The sequence below is a fragment of the Heterodontus francisci genome, chromosome 23 (assembly GCF_036365525.1).
Source record: "Heterodontus francisci isolate sHetFra1 chromosome 23, sHetFra1.hap1, whole genome shotgun sequence".
In the NCBI taxonomy this organism is placed as follows: domain Eukaryota; kingdom Metazoa; phylum Chordata; class Chondrichthyes; order Heterodontiformes; family Heterodontidae; genus Heterodontus; species Heterodontus francisci.
Genome location: NC_090393.1, coordinates 39,962,437 through 39,981,687, shown reverse-complemented (window position 1 = coordinate 39,981,687; position 19,251 = coordinate 39,962,437). Strand labels below are relative to the sequence as shown.

The window sequence follows — 19,251 nt, the reverse complement described above, 5'->3', positions numbered from 1 at the left end:
GGTAGGAGCATACCATCATCTTGAATGTTCTCAATGATGCCAGTTGCCATGGGCTCTGTCACAGCCAGTCCATGATGTGGAAAACCATCTCCTCCATAGGGCTCAGGAGATGCAGGTGTGCCTGTCCCCAGCTGGCTCTGTTTTGCTCCCTTCTTTTGTGTGTTACCTTGTCCTGCAAGAGAGAGGGATGTTAGTGACATTTGGTTGATGTGCCTACCATAGCTGAATGGCTTCAGGTTATTCGGAGACAGTGAAAACTGGGTGTGAGGCTGGTAGCATTGTGAGGTGTGTGTGGGTGAGTCAGAATTTCTGGATATTATGCACGAGCTTTGTGTGCCAGGGAATGCTGCTGGGTGAGTGATGGGGGTGTAGTGCATTAAGCAGCATGAGAAGTTGGTGTTGTGGTGGTGGAGATGTCATATGATGCTGTATTCACTGATCTTGACTACCCGGGTGAGATCATGAAATTTTTTGTGGCACGGGAGCTAAGTCCCTGCGTCCCAATGCTGACAATTACCTGCTTGGCCATCTGCTCCCAATGCCTTCTGAGGATGGTCTTTGAGAGCCTTCTGGCAACCCCCCTCTTCCACCCTCTGTGGAAGCATGGGGTCTCTCCTCCAGTCCACTTACATCATTATGGTATGCAGTGCCCCATCCGTGACCCTCCAGCCCTCTCTCTGTCCTCGTGTTCCATTTTCTTTGTTTACAATTGCAGTAATAGTATTGAGCAGCAGCCTCCTGTAATTCGATGCATCTTCCCTTTAAGAGGGGCAGACTGCCTTTAAGAACAGAAGGCTGGCAGCACCATGTGCTGTTTGCATACGCTACTTAGCTCCCTGCTGAGTGCAGAGGCAGTTGGTAGCGCACAGAAACTTGACTACTCTGCAATCATGTAAGTGAGGTGGCAGGACCAAAAATGCATTCAGCCCACCTCCATCGGAATCTTCACGGGCAGGTTGTAAATTGTAATCCCAGTGCCTGAATAATGACGCAAACCATGACTGCTGCCAGGATGCTAGAAATTAACCTGCCTGATTCTCTGCTTATGGTCACACACCAACTGGGCGCTGAGGGAATGGAATTGTTTTTGGCTGTGGTATAGGGCAGAGTTGGCATGTGGCATCCGCAAAGGGATGTACATGCAGTCAATGGCATCCTGCACCATGGGAAGCCTGCAGTCCTGGTTTTTTGCAGAATGTTTGCTGGCCACTGTCTCACCTTCTGCTGCAGCACAGGCGGAGACCTCCCGACATCTCAGTGCTGCAGCGGAAGCTCAGATAGAGGTCATGAGTTTCATACATGCTACAATACAAGCTCAGACTGCTGCGATCATGGGCGCAGATTTCAGTGCTCAATGGGACATGCTGGCTCTCACAGCAATCTGTGCTCCAACATATTACTAGGATTGCTGAGGTGCTGCACCAGGAAAGTGGCAGTGGGTCCATGGAGCACAAACCTACTGTTCTCTCTCAAGATGACAGCACTTGTGCTCCCACATTGCCACTCTGCCTGTACTCTTGCTGTTGCCTCTCAGCCAGCCCAGACTGCTACCACCCATGCTGAAGTGGTACAATCGGATGCTGGGCCCTCAATGCCCAAAGCTGCTCAGTATCCTGGCATTCCATCAGCCTTTTTGAATCACTAATGGCATGATAACATCCATTCAAGGTAGTCCAAAGCATTACGGCATGCAGCTCACCCATGTAGTAGGTCTCCACAGCGTTGCTTTTGGTGTTGTTACACTATTCAATTTCACATCCACAATGCTTTCCAGCTAATGGAGGGTATGCAGTTCGCCACAGTGACAGTAGTACCGAAATATGCCTTGTGCCAATGAGTTTGCAAAGCTATTGATGGTTCTTGCATTGAGGACAATGCGTAATCTAAAGCCCAGTATCTTAATCTGGGCTAAGCGCTTCAATTTGCATGGCAGTTTGAGTGGAGCTAACTCCCCACCTCTCTTAGACAGTTGGGTCCAGCAGGGATGCTCCATGCTGGTATGTTTCCCTCTCCTCCTGCACAGATCAGACATTTACTTAGACAGGCATTAAACATATATATGAATCAGAAGCCTCCTCATGGCAGTGCAAACCAAATAATTACTGTAGGCAAAAAGAATAGAAGGCTGAAAGAGTAAATACAATGGGCTGAGTTTTAGAGTGCGCCGCTATTCGCGGCGGCGCACTCTAAAAACGGCATGCATCCCGCTCGAATGCGCCATCCCTGAGCCCCCGCGATATTACGTGCGGAGGCTCATTTAAATAGATGGGGCAGAGCGGCTGCTCCTGGTGAAGTAAGGGGGTGGCCGCTGTATCCCCGGTAACGCCGTCTGGCGCCACCGCGCAGGCACCGGCGCCATTTTTAAAGGGCTTTAAGCCCTTAACACACATTTAAATCTTTAAAGATGGATTGCACTTAACATGTTTTTAATAAATAATTAGGAGATGGAGGCCCTTCCCCAACCCCTCCCCAATGGTCATTTCATTGCCCGAAATGACCATCCATTGATTTTACAAAGACCCGAACTTTCCCCCCCGACCTTCAATATTTTGCCGTTCTATCCCTTCCCTCCATCCCCACATCCAATTAAAATTGATGTCCCCGCTCCTTCACCCCTCCCGACATGAAAATTCTATTGCTTCCCCCTCCCCACCAGGTTCTCACCCAGTGTGGAGTTCTGGAGGCGCGCAGAGCATAAACGGTGGCCATAAAATCAGAGTGGGACGGCCGCCGCTTGCAGGTATGTTAATCTGAATGTCATTAGGGTTCATTTTAATATGGAGGTGAAAGACCCGCCGCTTTGCGGCGGGGTGGGGTGGCTGCACTGAAGTCCCCCCGCCGCTAGTAATATGCGATGGGCTCTGCTCGACATTGTGGGTCGAGGTGGGTCTCTCCCTGCAGCATTTTACCGGCCCCCGTGCCATCGAGGGGCCGGTAAAATTCAGCCCAATGTGTGGAAATACTGAGGTGAAGCAACCAGAATTTAAAGAAAATATATTTCTAAGCTAAGTACTGTTTACTCCACAACTTTTTCAACTAGTTCTGACATGAATTCTACCATGTAGTTGGACTTAATTGAAGCCACAATTGATTTGGTAAGCATAATTTGTAGGATTTATATGGCAATAGGAGATACGTGCTTTAGATAATGGTTTGTGTTATTTTGAAATAAATTGGCAGACATCTTTGCAGGAATAATGCAATACACGAATACACGATGTGCCCACGCTAGCGTGCATATGCGATACACACATGCAAATAGAATCAGAAAAGAGCAGAAGAAAAATAAAGTGGAAAAGTTTGAGGCAATATCTGAATAGTTTTTGTTACGGTTCTTCGAGCTCACTGTAGAGTCCTTGATTGTAGGTAGATCTTGCTTTTTGTTGGGGCCCAGTATTCTTCTTAAACCTTGTTTGCTGTAGGAGACTTTTCTCTCTTGGGGTTCATGTGTTTTCAATGGATTCAGAGGCTTGTGAGAAAGAGATGGGAGCAGACAGGAGAAATCTTCTCAGCCAGGAGCCAACAGACACTCTGAGTTCAAACTGTTTGTACAATTCAGAAAACCCCAGGTTGCCAAGCAGGTTAGTCATGTGACTAACTGGTCTGACCACGTCTTGGCTCTGTGGATTGTATCATCTTAATAGAGCCTGGAATGCTCCTCTTACACACAATACCTGGTGATCAAGGTCCATTGTGAGTTGAATGTGTCAGGGAATGGTTCTTTGTCCTTCCAATCACGGTCTGTTAATGTACAAATGTATTTTTCTGCCATGGCTGATCTGTTTGACAATTCTTTTCCTCACTCCAGTAACAGTTTAAATTCAATGTTCATGACAAAATTAATGTGCCTCATTCTTGTCGAGTGGGGGCCTAGCATGACAGGAAGTATGAAGGCTGAGTGAAGTTAACCAAATTTCAAACCCGGGACCCTCAAACTGCAGTGTCCTGCTCAACCAACTTGCATTGAAACAATATTATAGCAAATGTCATTCATAACGCGTGTTGAACAAACTAGAAAAAGAAGTTCTTAGAAATGAGAAGAGGTACTGGTGTGTTGTAAACCAGGAAGAGCTTATTGAATTGTAGCATAGTGTCATATTGGACAAGACTTTGCTGTGAGCTGCAAAGGAACGGCTTTCACCATTCATCTCATTTACGTTGCCCAGAGACCTTTAGTGGGCTTGTCAGCGGAGATTTTTAATAATTGGATGTTTGATCCACTGCAGTGCTCTCTATAGGGGATCTATGGTGTCTCTGAGCAGGTAAAGCATCAGGGAGGCTCCTCAACCAATCAGATTGAAGAATCTTCACTGAGGCATACAGAGAGCAAAGGTGGAAGCAACAAACAGGAAATATAAATTACATTTAAACCAGTGTGTAGGAAGTAAAGTAAAGGTTGGGACATACACATGGAATCAAAGGAGAGACATGAAAGAGAAAAAAAGACTAAAAAACATTTTTTTAAATCTCTAACTTTTTTGTGAGGGAATGAGACTCCACACTTGTAAAATACAATTTTTAGGGCCAGAGAATTTGTTTCAGTAATTAACACTTATTTTGTCGTTAGAAACTTCTGAGTTACTTCTGATTGCACTAGTTTTAACCCTTTTTATCCGAGAATAGTGGCTAATTAGCCAATGCTCAAGACATTACTGTGATTTCTGTGCAGATTCCATCAGCAAAGACTGTAATAGCAAAGATTGTGGAGGATCCGGGTATCACTGACAGCAACTTCTGGATTTCCATGTTTAACTATGCATGTGTAGATGCCAAAAGCTGCTGTTAGTGTTAGCTTGTAATAACTTTTGAGAGGTGATAGCCTCACCGTTATTGGTACAGCAAAATCTGAGTTAACGTAATTGTGAAAGTAAAATATTTAAACATCAGAGAATAGGAATTCACTTAATCTAACAGCAGCAATGAAAGCTCACTCTGATCAGTTCTCATCTATCCAATTTAATAATTTACTTCAATTCCAATTAAAAATACTTACTAAGCTTGGCCAATATTTGATATAATCAGGAAGCCACAACTCTGTATAATGACAATCAGCTTGGATTCCTTTAAAAAAAAACCTTGTTTAAAGAGGCAAATCTGGAAATGTACACCATTGACTATACTGTTATAATTCCTTAGACCATCAAACATAAAATGTTGTGTTATGAGTACTGAACTTTGTAACATGATTATGTTTTAAAAACTGTGATTTTAAAAGCTTAAGATGAAATGGTATGTTACATTTTTTTAAATAATCAATTCTTCATTCAATCCTTTGAATCATTCTCTAGCATCTGGCTTTCTGATTTTTTTTTTTAAGCATCCTATGACTTTGGTGCCAGCCATGGCACGATCGCCTCTGAATCAGAAAGTTGTGGGTTTAAGTCCCACTCCAGAGACTTAAGCAAAACAATCTAAGGTTGACACTCTGGTGCAGTACTGAGGGAGTATGTACTGCTGTCTTTTGGATGAGATGATAAACCAAGGTTCTGTCAGCTCCCTCAGATGGACATTAAAAATCCCACCACACTATTTTGAAGAGCCGTGGAGTTCTCCCTGAGGTGCTAGCCAATATTTACTCCTCAAACAACATCTTTAAAGAGAAAAGATTATCTGGTCATTTATCTCATTGCTGTTTGTGAGGCCTTGCTGTTTACATTTGGATGCCATATTCCCTAAATTACAACAGTGACTACACTGCAAAAGTACTGCATGGCTGTGAAGCGCTTTGGAATATCCTGGGGTCATGAAAGACACTATATAAATGAAAGTTCCTTTCTTTTTTATGACTTGGATGAAAATATTGTGAGCAAAATCTATGTATTTGCAAACTATACTAAAACTTGGATTTTCATTCGTAGCCCTAATCAATTTTAACTGTAGTTTTTTATGGCTGGAATTTTCCCACTGTTCCCTATCACAAAGATAGACATACTTGTTAAGCCTTATAAATCCCAGGCTTCAATTTTATTTGTGGATGGGAAACAGTAAGGTCATAAATAGCCATTTCAATGGCATATGTAGAATCATAGAATTTTATAGCACCGAGGGCAATTATTCAGTCCAACACACCTATACTGGCTCTTTGAAAGAGCTATCCAATTAGTCCCATTCCCCTACCATTTCCCAATACACTTTTAATTTATTCTTTTTCAAATATTTCTCCACTTCTTTCTTAACAGCTTTCTGCTTCCTCCACTGTTTCTTATTGGATAATCCATATCCGAGAAACCCTCTGTCCAAAAAAGATTCTCCTAGCCTCTCCATTTGTTATTTTAGTAATGATCTTAAATTTATGTTCTTGAGTTATCAACTCACCGATCAGTGAAAGTAGTTCTTAAATACCAGCATTCTTATGCCTCTGAGTCAAATGGTCATGGATTCATGCCCTACTTTAGTACAAGGAGTGCTGCATTGTTCGAGCTGCCCTATTTCAGATGAGACATTAAAATTAGACCCTGTTTATGTGCTGTTGAAGCTCAGACAGTACTCTCCTTTTATTATAGACCTGTGTGTTCTGAATCCTTAACCCCTGCAGTTGAAGAAGGGACTAACCTAACCTTTGATCAGCAGGTTGTTGCCTCTCCTCTATCACCATTTTTTCCTTCTCATCCATGGACTGTGACTCACTAGGAGTTACGTCCTCAAGTTCGCTATCTAAAGCCCTTAGGGTGTATGGGCCTGCACTGGTGTGCGCAGACATTGTTGAGAGTAACACAGGGTGCAGTTTGTTTTTCCAGAGCGCAAAATAATGGAGAAAAGCATATGTTATAATGCTGTTTTCAAGAGATAACAAGCAATGCTTGTAGTAATTTTGCTGTGTGTGGTGTTTTTATGTTTAAATGTTAATGAGTGAATGAGTGAATGTGCGAATGAGTGTGAGTAGGGAGAAGGGATGTGACATTGCCAGATACTACTAGCCTTGTTCTTGGGAGAGGGCTCCAGCTTTACCCTTCCCGACTCCCTTTGCACTTTCACAGCCAAAGATAATCTGTTTTTGGTAGTGTTGGTTGAGCATTAAATGTTGTTCAGGAAAGCCTCCCTGCTCTTCTTTGAATAATGTCAGAATATTTTTTACATCCACCTGACAGGCAGGTGGGGCCGCGGTGGTCGAGAAGCTTTCATTGTTAGTATTGACAGTGCTGAAAGAGCTGCAGCCTTTAAATTGGTGACGGGGTGGGGGAGGGGGAACTGGTGTGAATGTTTTGCTAAGGAAACAGGATTGCACACTTCTGAGTCAAAATACATATCATAAAATTTACACATTCTCTTGGCAGGTTAAACTAACAGCTGGCTTTGATAATAGGAACATGTGTGAGAGTCTTAGCACTGTAAGAATGCTGTCTATTGATCAAAGAGTGCAATTTTGACAGTAAAGCTGGCGGAATCTGAACTGCTTAAAAGGGAAGAAAGCAAGCTTCAAATTAAAATATTTAATGTTCGTCATTGTCTACACTTGCAAAAAAGATTGAACAGCCTTTACTGCTGGAATGCGCTTCCTATTTTTCTTGGTACAGGAATAATGTTTCAATGGGTCAGATATTAAAGTCAGCGGCAAAGCAAGTTGCTTACAGCTAACCACGAAGAAAGCCTCACTGAGAGATTTATTAGTGATCTCCGTGGTGAGAACGTCCACTCTCTCGATGTGAAGTTGATTTTAGTGTAGTTTAATGGGACTTCCCAGTGTTAAGCTATCTCAGCAGCTAATCACATTAAAGAATTTTCACACACAACCAACCAGGAAATGGTTATACTAAAATCAATTCACTTTCTAAAACTTTTATACAGATTGAATTGGAGGTGGGGGGAACAGGGGGTTTGGAGGGGTGAGGGATGTCCAAAGTGCTATCTGTGGCAGATCAGTGAATGGCACAATTCAACAGTTCACTATTAAAAACTCGGAAATTCCGGCTATTATATCGTGAAGACATTCAAATTATACTTGAATTTCTTGGATCTGAAAAGATTTGAATTATTGCCCAAAAGTACAGTATAAAATCTGACATTTTGTGAGTTTTGTATCCTTTATGGGGTTCATTCACATAGTGGCAGGGAATGGCTAAATAAATGAATAATGCTTAAGTTCACATTTATCAGATTATTAAGATCAAGAGAAAGCTTAATTTACCTCAAAATAAAACAACCAGTAAAAGTGCTAACTAATTAAGCTTTCTAATATACTACCTCTTGTGACTGTATCATCTACAGTAGATTTTTACCAAGCTTTTTTTTTGGCTGGGCAAGAAATGAATGCATATCTTGAACAATATGGTAACTATTACAAACAACATATTACCACAAAGCTTAAAATTAGTACTTTCCCATTTTCAGATTTACTTGTGGAGTTAGCTATTAAATGTAGAAACATAAATATCTGGTTAAAATTTGTTTCTGAATAACTTTAGATTTTCTAATTCACCATGTAAAGAATTTTCCTCTGATTGATAAAAAGAAATTTGCATTTTTATTTTAACTGCTTGGCCACTAAAAAAAACTACTGGAACATATGGATTGGAGAAATGTGATTCCTGAGAATATAATTGCATTAGCAATATTGGGAGGGGAATAAACAATCACAACAGACACAGTAATGAGCCTTTACCACTTCTCATGTAAATAATGAGCCGCTTAACTGGTAGAAATGTTAAAAGGTATGTTCATTCCACTGCCAAAGCTGCTGTGATGGAATATAGGTATAATAGGCTTAATTAAGTAGAATTTGGAAATAGTTAGTGTATTATTCCTTTTAGAAGTAAAAATTGAATAAATGGTCAGTTTTCAGAACTATTGACATTCCCCTTTAAGAAAGTAGAGTTAAATATTTCAAGGTCCCTGTTAGAATAGAATTTCTGTTGCCAGGGAATTGGAAGATAAACACACACATTGAAATATCCTGTGTGACCTCAGTAAGAGGTAGCAATAAACTTAATTAGTTTATGGTGTTGTTGATGCAGACAAATCGGCTCTGGAGGTTGCTTTAATGTACCACAAAAAAGGCAATTATAAAAAATGGACTCACAGGACTCTTTTAAAAAAAAAAAGAGGGAGAAATTAGAATTTGAGTGTAAGCTAGCAAGATTAGTATAAATGGGTGGTTGTTGGTCGGCACAGACTCGGTGGGCCGAAGGGCCTGTTTCGGTGCTGTATCTCTCTATGACTCTATGAGGAACAAGAGGTCAAGTAAACACAATTATAAACATTTTGACCAGATAAAAGCTCACAACTTCAAATTCCAGTAAAACATTAAGTGGAAATGGTAAATAAAAATATGCATTTTAAAAGGAACACAGGAAGGTCACATAAATGCTGGAAGTCAGATGACACCTCAGAAATAGTATAAAAATGAGAGGTTTTGAAAGCAAAGCAATTGGCGCCCAATGTGGGATTATGACTTTAACCCCTTATAGGGACTAAACCAAATCAGGAGTACATCCCTATAAATCTCCTTTAATCAAATTCAAACCAGACAAATTCTCAGACACTTATTTGGGTCCAAAGAATTGTACTGACTTTCTCTCACAGAAAGAAAACCAACAGAGAATATTACCATCTTTTGGATAGCTTATTTTAATACTTATGGCTAAGTCCTAAATATCCCAGATATTATAAGGATCTGGGAAACTCTCCAATACGTATCTCTCCACTTGAAGAGAACAGAGAGGGGGTTCTTGTAGTTGCATACAGAATACGACATGAGATGATTTATTAACTTTTATATATTTATTAAAGAATTTAACATGCAATAAACTTCTTAAGTGGACAAGTATATCACAATATCAAATATTACTGAGAGATGTAACACATATTCTTATTTCTAACATAGAATCCAAAAGTTTAACCTTGCTAATGTTACAGCAAAATTATCTTGGAATACCCAGTATATTCATCAAAATTTAAAGTAAACTTTTACCTTAAATTCTCCAAGCAAGCCATGGGATGAGAAGTGTTGTTTGAGGATACAACACCCCTAAACTTTGCTTTCAAAACCTCTCATTTTTATACTATTTGTAAGGTGTCACCTGACTACCAGCATTTATGGTACCTTAAAGCAACCTCTGGAGTCAATTTGTCTGCATCAACAACCCCATAAACTAATTAAGTTTATTGCTACCTCTTACTGAGGTCACACAGGATATTTCAATGTGTGTGTTTATCTTCCAATTCCCTGGCAACAGAAATTCTATTCTAACAGGGACCTTGAAATATTTAACTCTACTTTCTTAAAGGGGAATGTCAGTAAGTTCTGAAAACTGACCAGTTATTCAATCTTTACTTCTAAAAGGCATAATACACTAACTATTTCCAAATTCTACTTAATTAAGCCTATGATACCTATATTCCATCACACTGCAAAATTTGTGACCCATTGGTCAACGACCATTCAAAACTCCCATGTACATACTGGGCCTTAAGGTACTTGTCACTGTGGTAACAGAGCAAAGTGAACATATTTTTGGTTGGTGAGGGAAATTCCAATAATACAAAGGAGGCAACAAACATGTTGTGAATTCACTGATGGAGTCAATGACGTTCTAGTAACTCAAGGCTTGAGATATAAAAGGATTGCTTGAAAGCAAGTCATGAATATTACTATAATGTAAGAGCATAGCTCATAAATGAATATGGAGAAAAGAAGCTTGGCATAGTGGTAGGATTTGTATGTCTGAGTTGGAAGGTTGTGAGTTCAAGCCCCATTAGGGTTGCCAGCTCTGGTTGAGCATATTCCTGGAGGTTTCGTCAAATAACCACCCACCCCTAACTACCCCACCCTGTCAAACAGCCATTCTTCTCATCTCCAATATCTTTATAAGTAATAAAGAAAAGTGTTCAAAGAAAATGAAAAAGAAACACTTCAATTTTTAAATATCCCTCTGATTTTTCTCCCAGGTTGCTTGTGGTAGTGTCCAAGAGATTAACCTTTAATTCCTGGAGAATCCAGGACTATCCCAGGGGGTTGGTAACACTAAGCCCCATTCCAGGACATAAGCACAAAATCTAAACCAACACTTCAATGTAATTCTGAAGAAGTGCTGCGCCATCAGAGGTGTTGTCTTTCAGATACGATATTAAATTGTGCCCATGTTTGTTCAGACTGTTGTTGGAGACTGTGACACTTCTTGAGGAAAGGCAGGAGATTCTTACAATGTCCTGCATTTCTTCTTCAATCAACAAAGCAGTAGTCATTCATTGCTAGGTGCCAATCAACTCCTGCATACATTTACATTACCTCATTAAAAAAAGTACTTTATTTGTCATACTGCTTTGGGATTTTTTTCTTTTTTTCTTTCTCATTTTCTGGTAACACAGAGAAATATTAACAAGATACAGCACACAAAACAATGTGCAGTAAAGTATTCAAATTCCAGTATAAATGGTATGATGAGAATATATTGCAGGAAGGAATTTCAGTGGACAAAATCAACCTTATTTGTCAATATTCTTGCCATGTAAAGGATAAATTCACATACAGTCATAATGTCCATGTGATAGAGCCTCAGGCATGAAAATGTTACTCAGGATGGAGAGTTTGGAACAGTAGCAAATTAAATTTGTGATTCCAATCAACAGTTCATGCCATCAGGTAGCCCCACGCAGGTAACAGTCACTGCCTTTGAAACAATGACCCGACAGTGATTCGAGCAAAGGATACCCCGACATTAATTAATGCAAGTTCCACTAAGATTAGTTGCAAATAGTTAGTTTCCCTAAAAACTATACAACCACTAGAGGAGCATATTATAATAGAACATATCTTGACACAAGTTGAAGATTCCCTCAGTCCCAAGGAAAATTGCAACCATACAGGAATGACAACCATTTTGGGAGGAGAAGGGAACCTATGGTGAGAGTAGCTGTTCTTGATATCATTGGTGATGGAGCGGATAGGTGGTTGGAAGTTCATCTTGAAGTTGAATCAGACACCAAAGTTGCGAATAGTCTGAATGCTGGACAAGCAGTGTGACAAATCAGAGGCAGAGGAGGGGTCGAGAGAGGTGATGGTGAGGTAGAGCTGGGTGTCTTGAGTGAAAATGTGGAACATGATGCCATGTTTTCAGAGGTCAAGGTTAGATATTTTCTTGGTGAAAAGGGTCATTATGTGGCATGAATGTTACCTGCCACTTGTTAGTCCAAGCTCAAATATTGTCTTGGTATTAAGACAGTGTTTGACTGAGTATGGCATCAAAGAACTGAGATCAATGGGGAGGGTGTGAAAGTGATAACTTCCAAACCTCAAAGTTTGGAGTCAAATCGAACAAAGAAGAAGATTTGCTGCCCCAGGATCTTGTTGCCAGAATTCCTCAGGGCGATGTCCTTGACCTTCATCTGCTTAATCTTAACCTTCTCTGTGTCATGAGGTCAGAAGTGGAGCAGTTCACTGACAATTCTACAGAATTTATTTCTAGCCATAACTCCTCTGATAATAGAGCAGCCCACGCCAGGATCTGGAGTCACTGCAGGGCATAAACGAAGCTCAGAACTTCCTGGAGTGCACGTTCTAGGAAGTGATCACCCCAGAGTTCAGGAGAATAATAAATGGGTGACCATCAGTGAGCATGGAAGCAGCAGGTAGTGCAGGAATTCTCCAGGAGTTTGGTACTCTCAATATATAGTGCTGAATACCAGTGAGGGTGATAATACCTCAAAGGAGTGCAGTCAACAGCATACTCATGGAATCATGGGGCAAACAATTGCACAGGTGGGCACAACAAAGTGTTGAAATGTAGTATTCATAGGGGATTCAGGAGTCATGTGATAGGCATGTGTTTCTGCAACCACTGACATGAGTCTCACATAGCATGAAGCCTCCCAGGAACCAGGGTAAAGGACATCACTAAAAGAATGCAGAATATTAGGAAGAATATCAAGGCCTTAGAGGAAGTGCAGAGGAGATTTACTAGAATGGTACCGGCGATTAAAAGACTTCAGTTACAGAGAGAGACCAGAGAAACTGGGATGACTGTCCTTAAAGCAGACAGAATTAAGGAGGTATTTGATAGAGGTGTTCAAAACCGTGAAGAGCTTTGACAGAATAAATCTGGAGAAACTGATTCCTGTGGCAGAAAGGCCGGTAACCAGAGAACACAGATTTAAGGTAATTGGTAAAAGAATCAAATGCAACATGTGGAAAGAAAACTTTATGCAGCAAGTTCAAAAAGGAATTGGATAAATACTTGAAGTAGAAACATTTTCAAGGCTATGGGAAAAGAGGAGAATGGGACTAATTGGATAGCCCTGTCAAAGAGCCTGCAAGGGGACATGATAGGCCAAATGGCCTCCTATGCTGTGTCATTTTATGTTTCTATGATTCTATGAATATCGAAATTTTCCCCACTCTCAGCATGGAAATATTGGGATGACCAGTCTCAGAATAGTTTGTACATTGCACATTGGATGACATTCTATGGAGAGAGAAACTGAGTTTCTGGCCTGAATTTTATGCCCCCACAAAGAGCAGGATAGTGGCGGGGTGGAGAGAGGGGTGTAAAATGGAGTGGGAGGGCTGAGGGGGCCTTCCCCACGCGCCCCCACCTCCACCGCCATTTTATGCGGGGTGGAGGCAGTGAAAACCGGGTCGCCCACCCTAGACCAATCAGGGCCCTTAAGTGTCCGTTAATTGGCCACTTAAGGGCCTCCGCCTGCCGCCACGGGGATTTTACCATTAGCAAGCGGGCAGCCCAGGCCCAAGAAAAGCCATGTTAAAAGTAGGTGGCTTTCCAATGGCCTGGGGGGGGGTGCCCTCATGCTCAGTCACCCTGCGCCCAATTGAGGGCCGCCCATAATGTCCTAACCACTCCCAAAGCCCAGCATGCCACCCAATCAACTACCCTTGCCTCACTGGCACCCGACCGATCACCCTCGGCGAGGTCCCAAAAACTTACTTTTTCCCGGGGCCGTCCTTCTTCAGTCTTCAGCGGGGTTGCAGTCCCAGCAATGGCCACCGCTCCCGGTGGTGCTGCTGGGATTAAGAGCTGTCAGCCTGCTGATTGGTCGGCAGCTCATTTAGGTGGGACTTACTGCCTGAATGAGGTGGAAGTCCTGCCTCAGACCAATTAAGGGCCAGGGAACCATAAAATCCAGACTGGAACCCCAGGCCAAGTGGAGGCGGGATTTCCTCCAACTTTTCGGTCGGTAGACGGCTCCTGTCCGACGAGGGTAAAATTCCGGCCAAAGTTTCTGGTTTCTCCATAGATACTTCCCGACCTGTTGAGTTTTAGCTTTTTTGATTTTTTTGTTCCAGATTTTCACCATCCATAGTATTTAGCTTTTCTTTTATCGTGTAGCATATGTGTATTCTAGTATATAAAGTTCATATGTGGTCGTCTTTCAGTACCTGACAAATGTATTTTATTATGTACTCACTGTGACTGCAGATCAAGGAGCTCATTTCCTAACAATGCCTTGCAAGTCCTTTTTACCATTCACACTATTTAGGATTATATCAAAAGATTCTTAAGTTTCTTTCCTTGATAGCTCCTTAATTTGCACTGGTAAAACGCAATAATAATAACACACTGGAAGAAAAGGTAACAGAAAACCTACAATAGTTTCATCACAAATTTTGGAAACTTGAAATGTCAGGATTAAAATGTCACATCTGCAGTACCATTGAAGATAACGTGTAAATAGAGGCAGGATTCGAAAAGATTGCAGTTATAGTGGGGGGAAAGCCAGAGAGTGTGACTAACAGGATTGCTCTTCAAAAGAGCAGCGTGGACTTGGTGGGCCAAATGGCCTCTTTCTGTGTGGTACTATTCTCTGATTCTACAACATCTTTTGAAAGTAAAACACTTAGTGTCAGCTTGCAAATGTTTGGATATCTGCTTACACTTCTTTTACTAAGTGTGTAATGTGACCCAGTTTGAAATATATGAATGGAAAAGATATTCTTTATTTAATGCTTTGGAAGAGTGGTGACTGTCGATTGACAAACTTGAGTTACTGATTCCTCACAAACTCGATAAAGTTCTGATAAGGTGAATCTCCTGTAAGCTAGTATCATTTAAATGCATTTCACAGACTGGGCCAAAAGCACTTGAATCTGTTTTCTGCATTAATGCATTTTTATTTGTTGTGAAGTCTGGATCCCTTCATTTTTTTCTAAGCCAAGATATTTCCACTGTGATCCAATGAATCCTATTTCTCAAGCAACAAGTTATTCTCCAGTTCTGATCTTTATCAGTGCTCAGCTGTTTCAGTGCCTTGGCCCATTCAAACCGAATGAGCTACATCAGCTTACAGCAGCTGGACACTGATTAAAATGAGATTGTGAATACACTTTCCCTTTAAAATCTATTCAGCCTTCAGGTTCAGAATTAACCTTCCCTTCCCCCAATTTCAGACACAATGGAAGCTCCATTATCTACCATATTGAAGGGAATTCCTTCCCCCTCCCACATGGATAATGGGAAATTGGTAGATAATTGAGAGGTGCGAGCATTTTGTCTTACACATTTGGTACAACAATACCCTGGGCACAGGAATAAAGTCAAGTATGTTATCAATAACAAAAGAAGCACTGTGTAGTTTTATTCACCAATAATAAAAAAAACAAATAAAATAAATGTGCCATTTGGATATCTTGTATCAGGTTTTGGCCCACAATCAGGGAAACAGATAACTGTAGTCCAGAGAATTGAAGTCGCACGGTATCAGAATCTGAAGTCTGTTAATAAAAAGCTGCCACGTGAGGTAAGTCAATGAAATACAATTGTAAGACTGCCAGAGACAAGCATCTCTTTGCTGAAGAGATCTGTCCCAGACTGCCACAAAAACAGATGGCGTGGACATATAGCCCCCGAGGCCATCATTGAAATGGATGCTTAAAGTGAAGTGGATTCATAGATCAGGATGGAATTGTTAAAAATGCACCTGGTGGTCACCCTTTTCCAGCCAGCACCACATGCACATTAAGTACAGAGGTAATCACATTTTCTCTATATGTTGCACGACATGATGAACAACATGCAGTAACATATTCCACTGATAGTCCCAATTTTCCCACTTTTTTGTGGGAGTGTGACTTTACTAAACAGAAATTAAGCACTTTTCTGCTTTTTGTATCCGCTGTCAGAATCAAACGCTCACTGTCATGCTCATGCAAGGAGAAATTATGAACTATAAAATGAACTGATGAATTGAACTCAAAACAGACACCTTGTGCTACAAAACAAGAAGGAGTAAGAGGTCAGGTGACCTCTCCTGTATTGTGAATACACATGGTAACTGCTGGAATCCTGAACCAATAGTCATGTCTGGTCAAGTGTTGAAGAAAGCATTAGAAATGTAAATGGTCCATTCAATGTTACTGGTTACTCCTCTTCAACAAGTTGGGCTAACAATGACTTTGCAGACATAGAGAGTCCAGACTCAATCTCAGGATAAAGGTTGTAAACAAACACCATTTTATCAAGATGGCATAGAGATGAGCAACATCCAAACCCATTGTCTAATAAAGGACACACCATCAAACACCATTTATGAAAAAACAATGGGAAAGAAACTTGGGTCACCTGATAGAAACCAAGGGCTGGAGTCTATAGAGCCCGTGACGTCAGGATCCGTGGGGGGGGGGGTGTCATGCAGGCCCCCACCTACCAGGAATGAGGCATATTAATTTCGCCACATGGACATTAAATTTCAAATTGTTGCTGGGAAGAAGAGAAGGCCTGTTACAAGGGGTTGCCTAGCCCCTGGCAGGAAAAAACATTTTTGCAGATTAATAAACAGTATTTGTAGACAAAGGAGCTATTCCCTGCACCAATTCAAACCACAAACAGATGTGGCCAGGCCAGTTGGTCACATGACTAACTGGCTGTTGCAGAGTTTGAACTGAGAGTTTTGAACGAGAAATCTCTTGGCTCCTGGATTGCAAAGACCTTCTCCCCTGTCCTGTCTGCTCCCATCTCTTTCTCACAGAACTCCAAAAAATGATTGAAGACACACGAACTCCAAGAGAGAAAAGTCTCCTGCAGTGAACAAGGTTTAAGAAGAATACTGGGCCCCAACGAAAAGCAAGATCTACCTACAAAAAGGATTCTACAGTGAACACGAAGAACCATAACAACAACTCTTCAGATATTGCTTCAAACCTTTCCACTTTATTTTTCTTCTGCTCTTTTCTGTCTCTATTTGCATGTGCATAATGCGCATGCATGCTTGTGTGGGGCGTAGCGTGTATCCGTAGGCAATAACTGAATTAGAGTTTTAAGTTTCAGTTTAATAAAATTTCAGCTTTCTTCTTTAAACCTAAGAAAGTCTATTTGTGCTCGTTTCTTTGCTTTATAATTGGAAAGGGGTGAACAAGGATTCACCAAGGTGGAGCTAAAATCCCTGTTACAGTAAGACCAGTGAAGGCTAAAAGGGACCCCCAGACGTCTTTCTCCCCTGGTCGTAACAGGGGGCATGAAGATGGCCAGGATGAGGCCCGCCACAGACCTTGATGTCAGCAGGGCCCAGCCCGATAAATGCCCCCCGCCAGTTGGCAACGGGACTGCCATTAAAATATTTAAATAAATTAAGTTACCTGAATTAATGAGTCTCCTGTCACCTCCTTAAGTCCCACCGCAATCTTCACCCTGGCGGCCGGCACTGCCGCACCTTTGGATCCCCATCCAGGGAAACGAGGTGCAACACTGGTGGGGAGGAGGGAGGTGGTAAGTTTCTCAGTGCGGGAGTGGAGGGACGGGGTCAGCTGAACATCATGGGTGTAGGGGATGGTGGGAAGGGTAATAGTTTAAAGTTTATGCAATTTGAGGAGGGAAAGGTCAGATTGTGAAGGTAAGTGTTTTTGGCGAGGGGGAACCTTAGAAACATAGAAAATAGGAGCAGGAGTAGGCTATTTGGCCCTTTGGGCCTGGTCCGCCATTCAAAATGATCATGGCTGATCATTTAATTCAGTACCCTGTTCCCGCTTTCTCCCCATATCCCTTGATCCCTTTGGCATTAAGAAATATATCTATCTTCTTCTTGAATATATTTAATGACTTGGCCTCCACTGCCTTCTGTGATAGAGGATTCCATAGGTTCACCACCCTCTGAGTGAAGAAATTTCTCCTCATCTCGGTTTTAAATGGCATACCCCGTATCCTGAGACTGTGGTCCCTGGTTCTGGACTCCCCAGCCATCGGGAACATCCTCCCTGCATCTAGCCTGTCTAATCTTGCTAGAATTTTATAGGTTTCTATGAGATCCCCTCTCATTCTTCTAAATTCTAGTGAATATAGGCCTAGTCGACCCAATCTCTGCTCATACTTCTATCCTGCCATTCCAGTAATCAGCCTAGTAAATCTTCTTTGCACTCCCTCCATGGCAAGATCATCCTTCCTCAGATAAGGAGACCAAAACTGCACATAATACTCCAGATCTGGTCTCACCAAGGCCCTGTATAACTGTAAGACATCCTTGCTCCTGTACTCAAATCCTCTTGCAATGAAGGCCAACATACCATTCGCCTTCCTAATTGCTTGCTGCACCTGAATGCTTGCTTTCAGCAACTGGTGTACAAGGACACCCAGGTCTTGTTGCACCTCCCCCTTTCCCAATCTATCACCATTCAGATAATAATCTGCCTTTCTGTTTTTACAACCAAAGTGGATAACCTCACATTTATCCATGTTACACTGCATCTGCCATGCATTTGCCCACTCACCCAACTTGTGCAAATCACATTGGAGCCTCTTTGCATCCTCCTCCAGAGCTCACATTCCCCCCCAGCTTTGTGTCATCTGCAAATTTGGAAATGTTACATTTAGTTCTCTCACCCAAGTTATTCATATATATTGTGAATAGCTGGGGCCCAAGCACTGATCCCTGAGGTACCCCACTAGTCACTGCCTGCCACCCGGAAAAGGACCCATTTATTCCTACTCTCTGTTTCCTGTCTGTCAACCAATTCTCAATCCATGCCAGTATATTACCACCAATCCCATGTGCTTTAATTTTGCACACCAACCTCCTATGTGGGACCCCATCAAAAGCCTTCTGAATATCCAAATACACCACATCCACTGGTTCCCCTTATCTATTCTACTAGTTATGTCCTCAAAAAACTCCAGTAGATTTGTTTAGCATGACTTCCCTTCCATAAACTCATGCTGACTTTGCCCAATCCCGTTTAAGCTTTCTAGGTGTTCTGCTATCGCATCCTTTATAATAGATTCTGGCATTTTCCCCACTACTGATGTAAGGCTAACTGGTCTGTAATTCCCTGCTTTTTCTCTCCCTCCTTTTTTAAATAGTGGGGTTACATTTGCC

General features: G+C 41.7%; 1 long non-coding RNA gene across 1 annotated transcript in view; it reads left to right on the top strand.

The window, feature by feature from the left end:
- The first annotated feature begins 2,655 nt into the window (after nucleotides 1-2,655).
- Nucleotides 2,656-19,251, top strand: part of LOC137382995 (uncharacterized) — a 34,177-nt gene continuing 17,581 nt past the window's right edge. Inside the window, exon 1 of the long non-coding RNA XR_010977319.1 lies at nucleotides 2,656-2,740. This is a non-coding gene — a long non-coding RNA (uncharacterized lncRNA). The remainder of the gene's footprint in view (nucleotides 2,741-19,251) is intronic.